The sequence below is a fragment of the Chiloscyllium punctatum genome, chromosome 21, assembly GCF_047496795.1.
Source record: "Chiloscyllium punctatum isolate Juve2018m chromosome 21, sChiPun1.3, whole genome shotgun sequence".
NCBI lineage: Eukaryota > Metazoa > Chordata > Chondrichthyes > Orectolobiformes > Hemiscylliidae > Chiloscyllium > Chiloscyllium punctatum.
Window position 1 is genome coordinate 15,110,531 of NC_092759.1, and position 14,263 is coordinate 15,124,793.

Genomic DNA, 14,263 nt, shown 5'->3' on the forward strand with positions numbered 1-14,263 from the left:
GATGTGCGACTTGTCCTACAGCTGTACTTAGCAGAAGGAAGGCTAACTGTGAGGTGAGAAAGCTGAAGCCAAAGTGAAATGCTGGCGAGGCGATTGTCCAGCAGCTTGAAAGTTTGCCAGTGAGAGAGATTAGCGAGCAGTAGCCCGGCTCAGAGTTGTTCATGGCCGACAGCAGCCCTGCTCCCGCTGAGAAACTAGGTTTCGCGGACAGGTCGGCATATCTGGCACGGCCCGAGCTGCTTTCGGAAACTTCCGCAAAGTGGATTTCGGAGGCGAGGGCAACCGGCCTTACAGGGCAGCAGGCCGAGACAGCGTGGTTGCACTTGCGAAAGACCGAGTGCACGAGCTGCTGGATCAGCAGATCCACAGTCGCCATTGTGATCCTTGTCGTTGCTGTTTCCACGCTTGACGAAGGAGGCAAACATCCTTGAGCAGTGGTTCGGCAGCCCCTGCTGTCTCAGGGTTCCATGGTGTAATGGTGAGCACTCTGGACTCTGAATCCAGCGATCCGAGTTCAAATCTCGGTGGAGCCTTCTTTCTGGCTGCGTGAGCGATTGTCTTCGACAGAACTGTTGACTTCACAAATTCCACACCCATGATGGAAGTGGGCTGGTTTTCCCCTTGCGACAGTGTTTGCGATGCTCCTGCGTCGAGCGCGCGAGCTGCTTTTGCTCTGCCCTGTACCACGCAAGTATTCCCTGCCAAGGACGCAGCAGCGAGAGACCAGATTCTGAGAGCGTTGCTGCAAGTGTGAATGCAGGAAAGCTCAGGCCCGCCAGAGGCGGCAGCACTGCTGGTTCCGTGGTGTAATGGCTAGCACTCTGGACTTTGAATCCAGCGATCCGAGTTCGAATCTCGGCGGAACCTTGACTTGCTTCGTCCCGGCCCTTGTTTAATGTGGGACGCGCCAGTGAAATCTGCCTACGGGCCAATTGTAAGAGCAGCCCTTTTAGCACCTTGGAGTCAGATCTCATCGCATTTCTGCCAGAACGGGATGATGCCAATCCCGAGGTGGAGTCTTAAGCTCGCCACCGGTGCCTGCTTTTGCTCTCTCCTGAACCACGGATGTGTTTTCTTCGAAGGACACAGCATTAAGAGACAAGCTGCAGTCAAGCGGTGTTGTTTTTGGAGCTCCTCTCTGTGTTCCACAGACAGCTGGTGAAAAGGTGACAGGAATTGAAATGAGGCGCATGCTGGACAGGTGCTCTTTTCTTTAATTTGATTCAACAATTCACAGGAACAGCTGGACACAGAGAAACCGCAATTTTACCAGGGAGAGGAGCGGCAAAGCCAGGCCCCGAGCCCTACCGTTCAACCAGTTTTCAGGGAAACCAGGAACCTCAAATCCCAGTTTCAATCACTACAAAACGGTAACAATGACATTTGTACGTACAAGGCAGTCCAACGACATCAAAAACAGTGCATACAATACAGACTCCCGGAAAGCCAGGGACACGTGCTCTTGAACACAGTCCGTCTGAGATCTCACTTTGCTTAAAAGCATTGCTCATCGCAGCGCTGACACAGCGATGGCCGCCGGTAAGGGAGAGAAACAGCAGCGGTGCTGTTTGAATAGGCAGCTGTACTGCAGATGTGCGACTTGTCCTACAGCTGTACTTAGCAGAAGGAAGGCTAACTGTGAGGTGAGAAAGCTGAAGCCAAAGTGAAATGCTGGCGAGGCGATTGTCCAGCAGCTTGAAAGTTTGCCAGTGAGAGAGATTAGCGAGCAGTAGCCCGGCTCAGAGTTGTTCATGGCCGACAGCAGCCCTGCTCCCGCTGAGAAACTAGGTTTCGCGGACAGGTCGGCATATCTGGCACGGCCCGAGCTGCTTTCGGAAACTTCGGCAAAGTGGATTTCGGAGGCGAGGGCGACCGGCCTTACAGGGCAGCAGGCCGAGACAGCGTGGTTGCACTTGCGAAAGACCGAGTGCACGAGCTGCTGGATCAGCAGATCCACAGTCGCCATTGTGATCCTTGTCGTTGCTGTTTCCACGCTTGACGAAGGAGGCAAACATCCTTGAGCAGTGGTTCGGCAGCCCCTGCTGTCTCAGGGTTCCATGGTGTAATGGTGAGCACTCTGGACTCTGAATCCAGCGATCCGAGTTCAAATCTCGGTGGAGCCTTCTTTCTGGCTGCGTGAGCGATTGTCTTCGACAGAACTGTTGACTTCACAAATTCCACACCCATGATGGAAGTGGGCTGGTTTTCCCCTTGCGACAGTGTTTGCGATGCTCCTGCGTCGAGCGCGCGAGCTGCTTTTGCTCTGCCCTGTACCACGCAAGTATTCCCTGCCAAGGACGCAGCAGCGAGAGACCAGATTCTGAGAGCGTTGCTGCAAGTGTGAATGCAGGAAAGCTCAGGCCCGCCAGAGGCGGCAGCACTGCTGGTTCCGTGGTGTAATGGCTAGCACTCTGGACTTTGAATCCAGCGATCCGAGTTCGAATCTCGGCGGAACCTTGACTTGCTTCGTCCCGGCCCTTGTTTAATGTGGGACGCGCGAGTGAAATCTGCCTACGGGCCAATTGTAAGAGCAGCCCTTTTAGCACCTTGGAGTCAGATCTCATCGCATTTCTGCCAGAACGGGATGATGCCAATCCCGAGGTGGAGTCTTAAGCTCGCCACCGGTGCCTGCTTTTGCTCTCTCCTGAACCACGGATGTGTTTTCTTCGAAGGACACAGCATTAAGAGACAAGCTGCAGTCAAGCGGTGTTGTTTTTGGAGCTCCTCTCTGTGTTCCACAGACAGCTGGTGAAAAGGTGACAGGAATTGAAATGAGGCGCATGCTGGACAGGTGCTCTTTTCTTTAATTTGATTCAACAATTCACAGGAACAGCTGGACACAGAGAAACCGCAATTTTACCAGGGAGAGGAGCGGCAAAGCCAGGCCCCGAGCCCTACCGTTCAACCAGTTTTCAGGGAAACCAGGAACCTCTAATCCCAGTTTCAATCACTACAAAACGGTAACAATGACATTTGTACGTACAAGGCAGTCCAACGACATCAAAAACAGTGCATACAATACAGACTCCCGGAAAGCCAGGGACACGTGCTCTTGAACACAGTCCGTCTGAGATCTCACTTTGCTTAAAAGCATTGCTCATCGCAGCGCTGACACAGCGATGGCCGCCGGTAAGGGAGAGAAACAGCAGCGGTGCTGTTTGAATAGGCAGCTGTACTGCAGATGTGCGACTTGTCCTACAGCTGTACTTAGCAGAAGGAAGGCTAACTGTGAGGTGAGAAAGCTGAAGCCAAAGTGAAATGCTGGCGAGGCGATTGTCCAGCAGCTTGAAAGTTTGCCAGTGAGAGAGATTAGCGAGCAGTAGCCCGGCTCAGAGTTGTTCATGGCCGACAGCAGCCCTGCTCCCGCTGAGAAACTAGGTTTCGCGGACAGGTCGGCATATCTGGCACGGCCCGAGCTGCTTTCGGAAACTTCCGCAAAGTGGATTTCGGAGGCGAGGGCGACCGGCCTTACAGGGCAGCAGGCCGAGACAGCGTGGTTGCACTTGCGAAAGACCGAGTGCACGAGCTGCTGGATCAGCAGATCCACAGTCGCCATTGTGATCCTTGTCGTTGCTGTTTCCACGCTTGACGAAGGAGGCAAACATCCTTGAGCAGTGGTTCGGCAGCCCCTGCTGTCTCAGGGTTCCATGGTGTAATGGTGAGCACTCTGGACTCTGAATCCAGCGATCCGAGTTCAAATCTCGGTGGAGCCTTCTTTCTGGCTGCGTGAGCGATTGTCTTCGACAGAACTGTTGACTTCACAAATTCCACACCCATGATGGAAGTGGGCTGGTTTTCCCCTTGCGACAGTGTTTGCGATGCTCCTGCGTCGAGCGCGCGAGCTGCTTTTGCTCTGCCCTGTACCACGCAAGTATTCCCTGCCAAGGACGCAGCAGCGAGAGACCAGATTCTGAGAGCGTTGCTGCAAGTGTGAATGCAGGAAAGCTCAGGCCCGCCAGAGGCGGCAGCACTGCTGGTTCCGTGGTGTAATGGCTAGCACTCTGGACTTTGAATCCAGCGATCCGAGTTCGAATCTCGGCGGAACCTTGACTTGCTTCGTCCCGGCCCTTGTTTAATGTGGGACGCGCGAGTGAAATCTGCCTACGGGCCAATTGTAAGAGCAGCCCTTTTAGCACCTTGGAGTCAGATCTCATCGCATTTCTGCCAGAACGGGATGATGCCAATCCCGAGGTGGAGTCTTAAGCTCGCCACCGGTGCCTGCTTTTGCTCTCTCCTGAACCACGGATGTGTTTTCTTCGAAGGACACAGCATTAAGAGACAAGCTGCAGTCAAGCGGTGTTGTTTTTGGAGCTCCTCTCTGTGTTCCACAGACAGCTGGTGAAAAGGTGACAGGAATTGAAATGAGGCGCATGCTGGACAGGTGCTCTTTTCTTTAATTTGATTCAACAATTCACAGGAACAGCTGGACACAGAGAAACCGCAATTTTACCAGGGAGAGGAGCGGCAAAGCCAGGCCCCGAGCCCTACCGTTCAACCAGTTTTCAGGGAAACCAGGAACCTCTAATCCCAGTTTCAATCACTACAAAACGGTAACAATGACATTTGTACGTACAAGGCAGTCCAACGACATCAAAAACAGTGCATACAATACAGACTCCCGGAAAGCCAGGGACACGTGCTCTTGAACACAGTCCGTCTGAGATCTCACTTTGCTTAAAAGCATTGCTCATCGCAGCGCTGACACAGCGATGGCCGCCGGTAAGGGAGAGAAACAGCAGCGGTGCTGTTTGAATAGGCAGCTGTACTGCAGATGTGCGACTTGTCCTACAGCTGTACTTAGCAGAAGGAAGGCTAACTGTGAGGTGAGAAAGCTGAAGCCAAAGTGAAATGCTGGCGAGGCGATTGTCCAGCAGCTTGAAAGTTTGCCAGTGAGAGAGATTAGCGAGCAGTAGCCCGGCTCAGAGTTGTTCATGGCCGACAGCAGCCCTGCTCCCGCTGAGAAACTAGGTTTCGCGGACAGGTCGGCATATCTGGCACGGCCCGAGCTGCTTTCGGAAACTTCCGCAAAGTGGATTTCGGAGGCGAGGGCGACCGGCCTTACAGGGCAGCAGGCCGAGACAGCGTGGTTGCACTTGCGAAAGACCGAGTGCACGAGCTGCTGGATCAGCAGATCCACAGTCGCCATTGTGATCCTTGTCGTTGCTGTTTCCACGCTTGACGAAGGAGGCAAACATCCTTGAGCAGTGGTTCGGCAGCCCCTGCTGTCTCAGGGTTCCATGGTGTAATGGTGAGCACTCTGGACTCTGAATCCAGCGATCCGAGTTCAAATCTCGGTGGAGCCTTCTTTCTGGCTGCGTGAGCGATTGTCTTCGACAGAACTGTTGACTTCACAAATTCCACACCCATGATGGAAGTGGGCTGGTTTTCCCCTTGCGACAGTGTTTGCGATGCTCCTGCGTCGAGCGCGCGAGCTGCTTTTGCTCTGCCCTGTACCACGCAAGTATTCCCTGCCAAGGACGCAGCAGCGAGAGACCAGATTCTGAGAGCGTTGCTGCAAGTGTGAATGCAGGAAAGCTCAGGCCCGCCAGAGGCGGCAGCACTGCTGGTTCCGTGGTGTAATGGCTAGCACTCTGGACTTTGAATCCAGCGATCCGAGTTCGAATCTCGGCGGAACCTTGACTTGCTTCGTCCCGGCCCTTGTTTAATGTGGGACGCGCCAGTGAAATCTGCCTACGGGCCAATTGTAAGAGCAGCCCTTTTAGCACCTTGGAGTCAGATCTCATCGCATTTCTGCCAGAACGGGATGATGCCAATCCCGAGGTGGAGTCTTAAGCTCGCCACCGGTGCCTGCTTTTGCTCTCTCCTGAACCACGGATGTGTTTTCTTCGAAGGACACAGCATTAAGAGACAAGCTGCAGTCAAGCGGTGTTGTTTTTGGAGCTCCTCTCTGTGTTCCACAGACAGCTGGTGAAAAGGTGACAGGAATTGAAATGAGGCGCATGCTGGACAGGTGCTCTTTTCTTTAATTTGATTCAACAATTCACAGGAACAGCTGGACACAGAGAAACCGCAATTTTACCAGGGAGAGGAGCGGCAAAGCCAGGCCCCGAGCCCTACCGTTCAACCAGTTTTCAGGGAAACCAGGAACCTCAAATCCCAGTTTCAATCACTACAAAACGGTAACAATGACATTTGTACGTACAAGGCAGTCCAACGACATCAAAAACAGTGCATACAATACAGACTCCCGGAAAGCCAGGGACACGTGCTCTTGAACACAGTCCGTCTGAGATCTCACTTTGCTTAAAAGCATTGCTCATCGCAGCGCTGACACAGCGATGGCCGCCGGTAAGGGAGAGAAACAGCAGCGGTGCTGTTTGAATAGGCAGCTGTACTGCAGATGTGCGACTTGTCCTACAGCTGTACTTAGCAGAAGGAAGGCTAACTGTGAGGTGAGAAAGCTGAAGCCAAAGTGAAATGCTGGCGAGGCGATTGTCCAGCAGCTTGAAAGTTTGCCAGTGAGAGAGATTAGCGAGCAGTAGCCCGGCTCAGAGTTGTTCATGGCCGACAGCAGCCCTGCTCCCGCTGAGAAACTAGGTTTCGCGGACAGGTCGGCATATCTGGCACGGCCCGAGCTGCTTTCGGAAACTTCGGCAAAGTGGATTTCGGAGGCGAGGGCGACCGGCCTTACAGGGCAGCAGGCCGAGACAGCGTGGTTGCACTTGCGAAAGACCGAGTGCACGAGCTGCTGGATCAGCAGATCCACAGTCGCCATTGTGATCCTTGTCGTTGCTGTTTCCACGCTTGACGAAGGAGGCAAACATCCTTGAGCAGTGGTTCGGCAGCCCCTGCTGTCTCAGGGTTCCATGGTGTAATGGTGAGCACTCTGGACTCTGAATCCAGCGATCCGAGTTCAAATCTCGGTGGAGCCTTCTTTCTGGCTGCGTGAGCGATTGTCTTCGACAGAACTGTTGACTTCACAAATTCCACACCCATGATGGAAGTGGGCTGGTTTTCCCCTTGCGACAGTGTTTGCGATGCTCCTGCGTCGAGCGCGCGAGCTGCTTTTGCTCTGCCCTGTACCACGCAAGTATTCCCTGCCAAGGACGCAGCAGCGAGAGACCAGATTCTGAGAGCGTTGCTGCAAGTGTGAATGCAGGAAAGCTCAGGCCCGCCAGAGGCGGCAGCACTGCTGGTTCCGTGGTGTAATGGCTAGCACTCTGGACTTTGAATCCAGCGATCCGAGTTCGAATCTCGGCGGAACCTTGACTTGCTTCGTCCCGGCCCTTGTTTAATGTGGGACGCGCGAGTGAAATCTGCCTACGGGCCAATTGTAAGAGCAGCCCTTTTAGCACCTTGGAGTCAGATCTCATCGCATTTCTGCCAGAACGGGATGATGCCAATCCCGAGGTGGAGTCTTAAGCTCGCCACCGGTGCCTGCTTTTGCTCTCTCCTGAACCACGGATGTGTTTTCTTCGAAGGACACAGCATTAAGAGACAAGCTGCAGTCAAGCGGTGTTGTTTTTGGAGCTCCTCTCTGTGTTCCACAGACAGCTGGTGAAAAGGTGACAGGAATTGAAATGAGGCGCATGCTGGACAGGTGCTCTTTTCTTTAATTTGATTCAACAATTCACAGGAACAGCTGGACACAGAGAAACCGCAATTTTACCAGGGAGAGGAGCGGCAAAGCCAGGCCCCGAGCCCTACCGTTCAACCAGTTTTCAGGGAAACCAGGAACCTCAAATCCCAGTTTCAATCACTACAAAACGGTAACAATGACATTTGTACGTACAAGGCAGTCCAACGACATCAAAAACAGTGCATACAATACAGACTCCCGGAAAGCCAGGGACACGTGCTCTTGAACACAGTCCGTCTGAGATCTCACTTTGCTTAAAAGCATTGCTCATCGCAGCGCTGACACAGCGATGGCCGCCGGTAAGGGAGAGAAACAGCAGCGGTGCTGTTTGAATAGGCAGCTGTACTGCAGATGTGCGACTTGTCCTACAGCTGTACTTAGCAGAAGGAAGGCTAACTGTGAGGTGAGAAAGCTGAAGCCAAAGTGAAATGCTGGCGAGGCGATTGTCCAGCAGCTTGAAAGTTTGCCAGTGAGAGAGATTAGCGAGCAGTAGCCCGGCTCAGAGTTGTTCATGGCCGACAGCAGCCCTGCTCCCGCTGAGAAACTAGGTTTCGCGGACAGGTCGGCATATCTGGCACGGCCCGAGCTGCTTTCGGAAACTTCGGCAAAGTGGATTTCGGAGGCGAGGGCGACCGGCCTTACAGGGCAGCAGGCCGAGACAGCGTGGTTGCACTTGCGAAAGACCGAGTGCACGAGCTGCTGGATCAGCAGATCCACAGTCGCCATTGTGATCCTTGTCGTTGCTGTTTCCACGCTTGACGAAGGAGGCAAACATCCTTGAGCAGTGGTTCGGCAGCCCCTGCTGTCTCAGGGTTCCATGGTGTAATGGTGAGCACTCTGGACTCTGAATCCTGCGATCCGAGTTCAAATCTCGGTGGAGCCTTCTTTTTGGCTGCGTGAGCGATTGTCTTCGACAGAACTGTTGACTTCACAAATTCCACACCCATGATGGAAGTGGGCTGGTTTTCCCCTTGCGACAGTGTTTGCGATGCTCCTGCGTCGAGCGCGCGAGCTGCTTTTGCTCTGCCCTGTACCACGCAAGTATTCCCTGCCAAGGACGCAGCAGCGAGAGACCAGATTCTGAGAGCGTTGCTGCAAGTGTGAATGCAGGAAAGCTCAGGCCCGCCAGAGGCGGCAGCACTGCTGGTTCCGTGGTGTAATGGCTAGCACTCTGGACTTTGAATCCAGCGATCCGAGTTCGAATCTCGGCGGAACCTTGACTTGCTTCGTCCCGGCCCTTGTTTAATGTGGGACGCGCGAGTGAAATCTGCCTACGGGCCAATTGTAAGAGCAGCCCTTTTAGCACCTTGGAGTCAGATCTCATCGCATTTCTGCCAGAACGGGATGATGCCAATCCCGAGGTGGAGTCTTAAGCTCGCCACCGGTGCCTGCTTTTGCTCTCTCCTGAACCACGGATGTGTTTTCTTCGAAGGACACAGCATTAAGAGACAAGCTGCAGTCAAGCGGTGTTGTTTTTGGAGCTCCTCTCTGTGTTCCACAGACAGCTGGTGAAAAGGTGACAGGAATTGAAATGAGGCGCATGCTGGACAGGTGCTCTTTTCTTTAATTTGATTCAACAATTCACAGGAACAGCTGGACACAGAGAAACCGCAATTTTACCAGGGAGAGGAGCGGCAAAGCCAGGCCCCGAGCCCTACCGTTCAACCAGTTTTCAGGGAAACCAGGAACCTCTAATCCCAGTTTCAATCACTACAAAACGGTAACAATGACATTTGTACGTACAAGGCAGTCCAACGACATCAAAAACAGTGCATACAATACAGACTCCCGGAAAGCCAGGGACACGTGCTCTTGAACACAGTCCGTCTGAGATCTCACTTTGCTTAAAAGCATTGCTCATCGCAGCGCTGACACAGCGATGGCCGCCGGTAAGGGAGAGAAACAGCAGCGGTGCTGTTTGAATAGGCAGCTGTACTGCAGATGTGCGACTTGTCCTACAGCTGTACTTAGCAGAAGGAAGGCTAACTGTGAGGTGAGAAAGCTGAAGCCAAAGTGAAATGCTGGCGAGGCGATTGTCCAGCAGCTTGAAAGTTTGCCAGTGAGAGAGATTAGCGAGCAGTAGCCCGGCTCAGAGTTGTTCATGGCCGACAGCAGCCCTGCTCCCGCTGAGAAACTAGGTTTCGCGGACAGGTCGGCATATCTGGCACGGCCCGAGCTGCTTTCGGAAACTTCCGCAAAGTGGATTTCGGAGGCGAGGGCAACCGGCCTTACAGGGCAGCAGGCCGAGACAGCGTGGTTGCACTTGCGAAAGACCGAGTGCACGAGCTGCTGGATCAGCAGATCCACAGTCGCCATTGTGATCCTTGTCGTTGCTGTTTCCACGCTTGACGAAGGAGGCAAACATCCTTGAGCAGTGGTTCGGCAGCCCCTGCTGTCTCAGGGTTCCATGGTGTAATGGTGAGCACTCTGGACTCTGAATCCAGCGATCCGAGTTCAAATCTCGGTGGAGCCTTCTTTCTGGCTGCGTGAGCGATTGTCTTCGACAGAACTGTTGACTTCACAAATTCCACACCCATGATGGAAGTGGGCTGGTTTTCCCCTTGCGACAGTGTTTGCGATGCTCCTGCGTCGAGCGCGCGAGCTGCTTTTGCTCTGCCCTGTACCACGCAAGTATTCCCTGCCAAGGACGCAGCAGCGAGAGACCAGATTCTGAGAGCGTTGCTGCAAGTGTGAATGCAGGAAAGCTCAGGCCCGCCAGAGGCGGCAGCACTGCTGGTTCCGTGGTGTAATGGCTAGCACTCTGGACTTTGAATCCAGCGATCCGAGTTCGAATCTCGGCGGAACCTTGACTTGCTTCGTCCCGGCCCTTGTTTAATGTGGGACGCGCCAGTGAAATCTGCCTACGGGCCAATTGTAAGAGCAGCCCTTTTAGCACCTTGGAGTCAGATCTCATCGCATTTCTGCCAGAACGGGATGATGCCAATCCCGAGGTGGAGTCTTAAGCTCGCCACCGGTGCCTGCTTTTGCTCTCTCCTGAACCACGGATGTGTTTTCTTCGAAGGACACAGCATTAAGAGACAAGCTGCAGTCAAGCGGTGTTGTTTTTGGAGCTCCTCTCTGTGTTCCACAGACAGCTGGTGAAAAGGTGACAGGAATTGAAATGAGGCGCATGCTGGACAGGTGCTCTTTTCTTTAATTTGATTCAACAATTCACAGGAACAGCTGGACACAGAGAAACCGCAATTTTACCAGGGAGAGGAGCGGCAAAGCCAGGCCCCGAGCCCTACCGTTCAACCAGTTTTCAGGGAAACCAGGAACCTCAAATCCCAGTTTCAATCACTACAAAACGGTAACAATGACATTTGTACGTACAAGGCAGTCCAACGACATCAAAAACAGTGCATACAATACAGACTCCCGGAAAGCCAGGGACACGTGCTCTTGAACACAGTCCGTCTGAGATCTCACTTTGCTTAAAAGCATTGCTCATCGCAGCGCTGACACAGCGATGGCCGCCGGTAAGGGAGAGAAACAGCAGCGGTGCTGTTTGAATAGGCAGCTGTACTGCAGATGTGCGACTTGTCCTACAGCTGTACTTAGCAGAAGGAAGGCTAACTGTGAGGTGAGAAAGCTGAAGCCAAAGTGAAATGCTGGCGAGGCGATTGTCCAGCAGCTTGAAAGTTTGCCAGTGAGAGAGATTAGCGAGCAGTAGCCCGGCTCAGAGTTGTTCATGGCCGACAGCAGCCCTGCTCCCGCTGAGAAACTAGGTTTCGCGGACAGGTCGGCATATCTGGCACGGCCCGAGCTGCTTTCGAAAACTTCGGCAAAGTGGATTTCGGAGGCGAGGGCGACCGGCCTTACAGGGCAGCAGGCCGAGACAGCGTGGTTGCACTTGCGAAAGACCGAGTGCACGAGCTGCTGGATCAGCAGATCCACAGTCGCCATTGTGATCCTTGTCGTTGTTGTTTCCACGCTTGACGAAGGAGGCAAACATCCTTGAGCAGTGGTTCGGCAGCCCCTGCTGTCTCAGGGTTCCATGGTGTAATGGTGAGCACTCTGGACTCTGAATCCTGCGATCCGAGTTCAAATCTCGGTGGAGCCTTCTTTTTGGCTGCGTGAGCGATTGTCTTCGACAGAACTGTTGACTTCACAAATTCCACACCCATGATGGAAGTGGGCTGGTTTTCCCCTTGCGACAGTGTTTGCGATGCTCCTGCGTCGAGCGCGCGAGCTGCTTTTGCTCTGCCCTGTACCACGCAAGTATTCCCTGCCAAGGACGCAGCAGCGAGAGACCAGATTCTGAGAGCGTTGCTGCAAGTGTGAATGCAGGAAAGCTCAGGCCCGCCAGAGGCGGCAGCACTGCTGGTTCCGTGGTGTAATGGCTAGCACTCTGGACTTTGAATCCAGCGATCCGAGTTCGAATCTCGGCGGAACCTTGACTTGCTTCGTCCCGGCCCTTGTTTAATGTGGGACGCGCCAGTGAAATCTGCCTACGGGCCAATTGTAAGAGCAGCCCTTTTAGCACCTTGGAGTCAGATCTCATCGCATTTCTGCCAGAACGGGATGATGCCAATCCCGAGGTGGAGTCTTAAGCTCGCCACCGGTGCCTGCTTTTGCTCTCTCCTGAACCACGGATGTGTTTTCTTCGAAGGACACAGCATTAAGAGACAAGCTGCAGTCAAGCGGTGTTGTTTTTGGAGCTCCTCTCTGTGTTCCACAGACAGCTGGTGAAAAGGTGACAGGAATTGAAATGAGGCGCATGCTGGACAGGTGCTCTTTTCTTTAATTTGATTCAACAATTCACAGGAACAGCTGGACACAGAGAAACCGCAATTTTACCAGGGAGAGGAGCGGCAAAGCCAGGCCCCGAGCCCTACCGTTCAACCAGTTTTCAGGGAAACCAGGAACCTCAAATCCCAGTTTCAATCACTACAAAACGGTAACAATGACATTTGTACGTACAAGGCAGTCCAACGACATCAAAAACAGTGCATACAATACAGACTCCCGGAAAGCCAGGGACACGTGCTCTTGAACACAGTCCGTCTGAGATCTCACTTTGCTTAAAAGCATTGCTCATCGCAGCGCTGACACAGCGATGGCCGCCGGTAAGGGAGAGAAACAGCAGCGGTGCTGTTTGAATAGGCAGCTGTACTGCAGATGTGCGACTTGTCCTACAGCTGTACTTAGCAGAAGGAAGGCTAACTGTGAGGTGAGAAAGCTGAAGCCAAAGTGAAATGCTGGCGAGGCGATTGTCCAGCAGCTTGAAAGTTTGCCAGTGAGAGAGATTAGCGAGCAGTAGCCCGGCTCAGAGTTGTTCATGGCCGACAGCAGCCCTGCTCCCGCTGAGAAACTAGGTTTCGCGGACAGGTCGGCATATCTGGCACGGCCCGAGCTGCTTTCGGAAACTTCGGCAAAGTGGATTTCGGAGGCGAGGGCGACCGGCCTTACAGGGCAGCAGGCCGAGACAGCGTGGTTGCACTTGCGAAAGACCGAGTGCACGAGCTGCTGGATCAGCAGATCCACAGTCGCCATTGTGATCCTTGTCGTTGCTGTTTCCACGCTTGACGAAGGAGGCAAACATCCTTGAGCAGTGGTTCGGCAGCCCCTGCTGTCTCAGGGTTCCATGGTGTAATGGTGAGCACTCTGGACTCTGAATCCAGCGATCCGAGTTCAAATCTCGGTGGAGCCTTCTTTCTGGCTGCGTGAGCGATTGTCTTCGACAGAACTGTTGACTTCACAAATTCCACACCCATGATGGAAGTGGGCTGGTTTTCCCCTTGCGACAGTGTTTGCGATGCTCCTGCGTCGAGCGCGCGAGCTGCTTTTGCTCTGCCCTGTACCACGCAAGTATTCCCTGCCAAGGACGCAGCAGCGAGAGACCAGATTCTGAGAGCGTTGCTGCAAGTGTGAATGCAGGAAAGCTCAGGCCCGCCAGAGGCGGCAGCACTGCTGGTTCCGTGGTGTAATGGCTAGCACTCTGGACTTTGAATCCAGCGATCCGAGTTCGAATCTCGGCGGAACCTTGACTTGCTTCGTCCCGGCCCTTGTTTAATGTGGGACGCGCCAGTGAAATCTGCCTACGGGCCAATTGTAAGAGCAGCCCTTTTAGCACCTTGGAGTCAGATCTCATCGCATTTCTGCCAGAACGGGATGATGCCAATCCCGAGGTGGAGTCTTAAGCTCGCCACCGGTGCCTGCTTTTGCTCTCTCCTGAACCACGGATGTGTTTTCTTCGAAGGACACAGCATTAAGAGACAAGCTGCAGTCAAGCGGTGTTGTTTTTGGAGCTCCTCTCTGTGTTCCACAGACAGCTGGTGAAAAGGTGACAGGAATTGAAATGAGGCGCATGCTGGACAGGTGCTCTTTTCTTTAATTTGATTCAACAATTCACAGGAACAGCTGGACACAGAGAAACCGCAATTTTACCAGGGAGAGGAGCGGCAAAGCCAGGCCCCGAGCCCTACCGTTCAACCAGTTTTCAGGGAAACCAGGAACCTCAAATCCCAGTTTCAATCACTACAAAACGGTAACAATGACATTTGTACGTACAAGGCAGTCCAACGACATCAAAAACAGTGCATACAATACAGACTCCCGGAAAGCCAGGGACACGTGCTCTTGAACACAGTCCGTCTGAGATCTCACTTTGCTTAAAAGCATTGCTCATCGCAGCGCTGACACAGCGATGGCCGCCGGTAA

General features: G+C 53.4%; 18 non-coding genes across 18 annotated transcripts; all 18 read left to right on the forward strand.

Moving 5' to 3' along the window:
- The first annotated feature begins 461 nt into the window (after positions 1-461).
- On the forward strand, positions 462-533 carry trnaq-cug (transfer RNA glutamine (anticodon CUG)). Its single transcript has one exon. It is a non-coding gene; the product is annotated as a tRNA-Gln (tRNA).
- Positions 534-795: 262 nt separating this feature from the next.
- On the forward strand, positions 796-867 carry trnaq-uug (transfer RNA glutamine (anticodon UUG)). Its single transcript has one exon. It is a non-coding gene; the product is annotated as a tRNA-Gln (tRNA).
- A 1,184-nt stretch (positions 868-2,051) lies between these two features.
- On the forward strand, positions 2,052-2,123 carry trnaq-cug (transfer RNA glutamine (anticodon CUG)). The gene has a single exon. It is a non-coding gene; the product is annotated as a tRNA-Gln (tRNA).
- A 262-nt stretch (positions 2,124-2,385) lies between these two features.
- Positions 2,386-2,457, forward strand: trnaq-uug (transfer RNA glutamine (anticodon UUG)). Its single transcript has one exon. It is a non-coding gene; the product is annotated as a tRNA-Gln (tRNA).
- Positions 2,458-3,641: 1,184 nt separating this feature from the next.
- Positions 3,642-3,713, forward strand: trnaq-cug (transfer RNA glutamine (anticodon CUG)). The gene has a single exon. It is a non-coding gene; the product is annotated as a tRNA-Gln (tRNA).
- A 262-nt stretch (positions 3,714-3,975) lies between these two features.
- trnaq-uug (transfer RNA glutamine (anticodon UUG)) lies at positions 3,976-4,047 on the forward strand. The gene has a single exon. It is a non-coding gene; the product is annotated as a tRNA-Gln (tRNA).
- A 1,184-nt stretch (positions 4,048-5,231) lies between these two features.
- On the forward strand, positions 5,232-5,303 carry trnaq-cug (transfer RNA glutamine (anticodon CUG)). The gene has a single exon. It is a non-coding gene; the product is annotated as a tRNA-Gln (tRNA).
- A 262-nt stretch (positions 5,304-5,565) lies between these two features.
- Positions 5,566-5,637, forward strand: trnaq-uug (transfer RNA glutamine (anticodon UUG)). Its single transcript has one exon. It is a non-coding gene; the product is annotated as a tRNA-Gln (tRNA).
- A 1,184-nt stretch (positions 5,638-6,821) lies between these two features.
- On the forward strand, positions 6,822-6,893 carry trnaq-cug (transfer RNA glutamine (anticodon CUG)). Its single transcript has one exon. It is a non-coding gene; the product is annotated as a tRNA-Gln (tRNA).
- Positions 6,894-7,155: 262 nt separating this feature from the next.
- Positions 7,156-7,227, forward strand: trnaq-uug (transfer RNA glutamine (anticodon UUG)). The gene has a single exon. It is a non-coding gene; the product is annotated as a tRNA-Gln (tRNA).
- A 1,184-nt stretch (positions 7,228-8,411) lies between these two features.
- On the forward strand, positions 8,412-8,483 carry trnaq-cug (transfer RNA glutamine (anticodon CUG)). The gene has a single exon. It is a non-coding gene; the product is annotated as a tRNA-Gln (tRNA).
- A 262-nt stretch (positions 8,484-8,745) lies between these two features.
- trnaq-uug (transfer RNA glutamine (anticodon UUG)) lies at positions 8,746-8,817 on the forward strand. The gene has a single exon. It is a non-coding gene; the product is annotated as a tRNA-Gln (tRNA).
- A 1,184-nt stretch (positions 8,818-10,001) lies between these two features.
- trnaq-cug (transfer RNA glutamine (anticodon CUG)) lies at positions 10,002-10,073 on the forward strand. The gene has a single exon. It is a non-coding gene; the product is annotated as a tRNA-Gln (tRNA).
- A 262-nt stretch (positions 10,074-10,335) lies between these two features.
- Positions 10,336-10,407, forward strand: trnaq-uug (transfer RNA glutamine (anticodon UUG)). The gene has a single exon. It is a non-coding gene; the product is annotated as a tRNA-Gln (tRNA).
- A 1,184-nt stretch (positions 10,408-11,591) lies between these two features.
- trnaq-cug (transfer RNA glutamine (anticodon CUG)) lies at positions 11,592-11,663 on the forward strand. The gene has a single exon. It is a non-coding gene; the product is annotated as a tRNA-Gln (tRNA).
- Positions 11,664-11,925: 262 nt separating this feature from the next.
- Positions 11,926-11,997, forward strand: trnaq-uug (transfer RNA glutamine (anticodon UUG)). The gene has a single exon. It is a non-coding gene; the product is annotated as a tRNA-Gln (tRNA).
- A 1,184-nt stretch (positions 11,998-13,181) lies between these two features.
- Positions 13,182-13,253, forward strand: trnaq-cug (transfer RNA glutamine (anticodon CUG)). The gene has a single exon. It is a non-coding gene; the product is annotated as a tRNA-Gln (tRNA).
- Positions 13,254-13,515: 262 nt separating this feature from the next.
- Positions 13,516-13,587, forward strand: trnaq-uug (transfer RNA glutamine (anticodon UUG)). Its single transcript has one exon. It is a non-coding gene; the product is annotated as a tRNA-Gln (tRNA).
- The last annotated feature ends 676 nt before the right edge of the window (positions 13,588-14,263 follow it).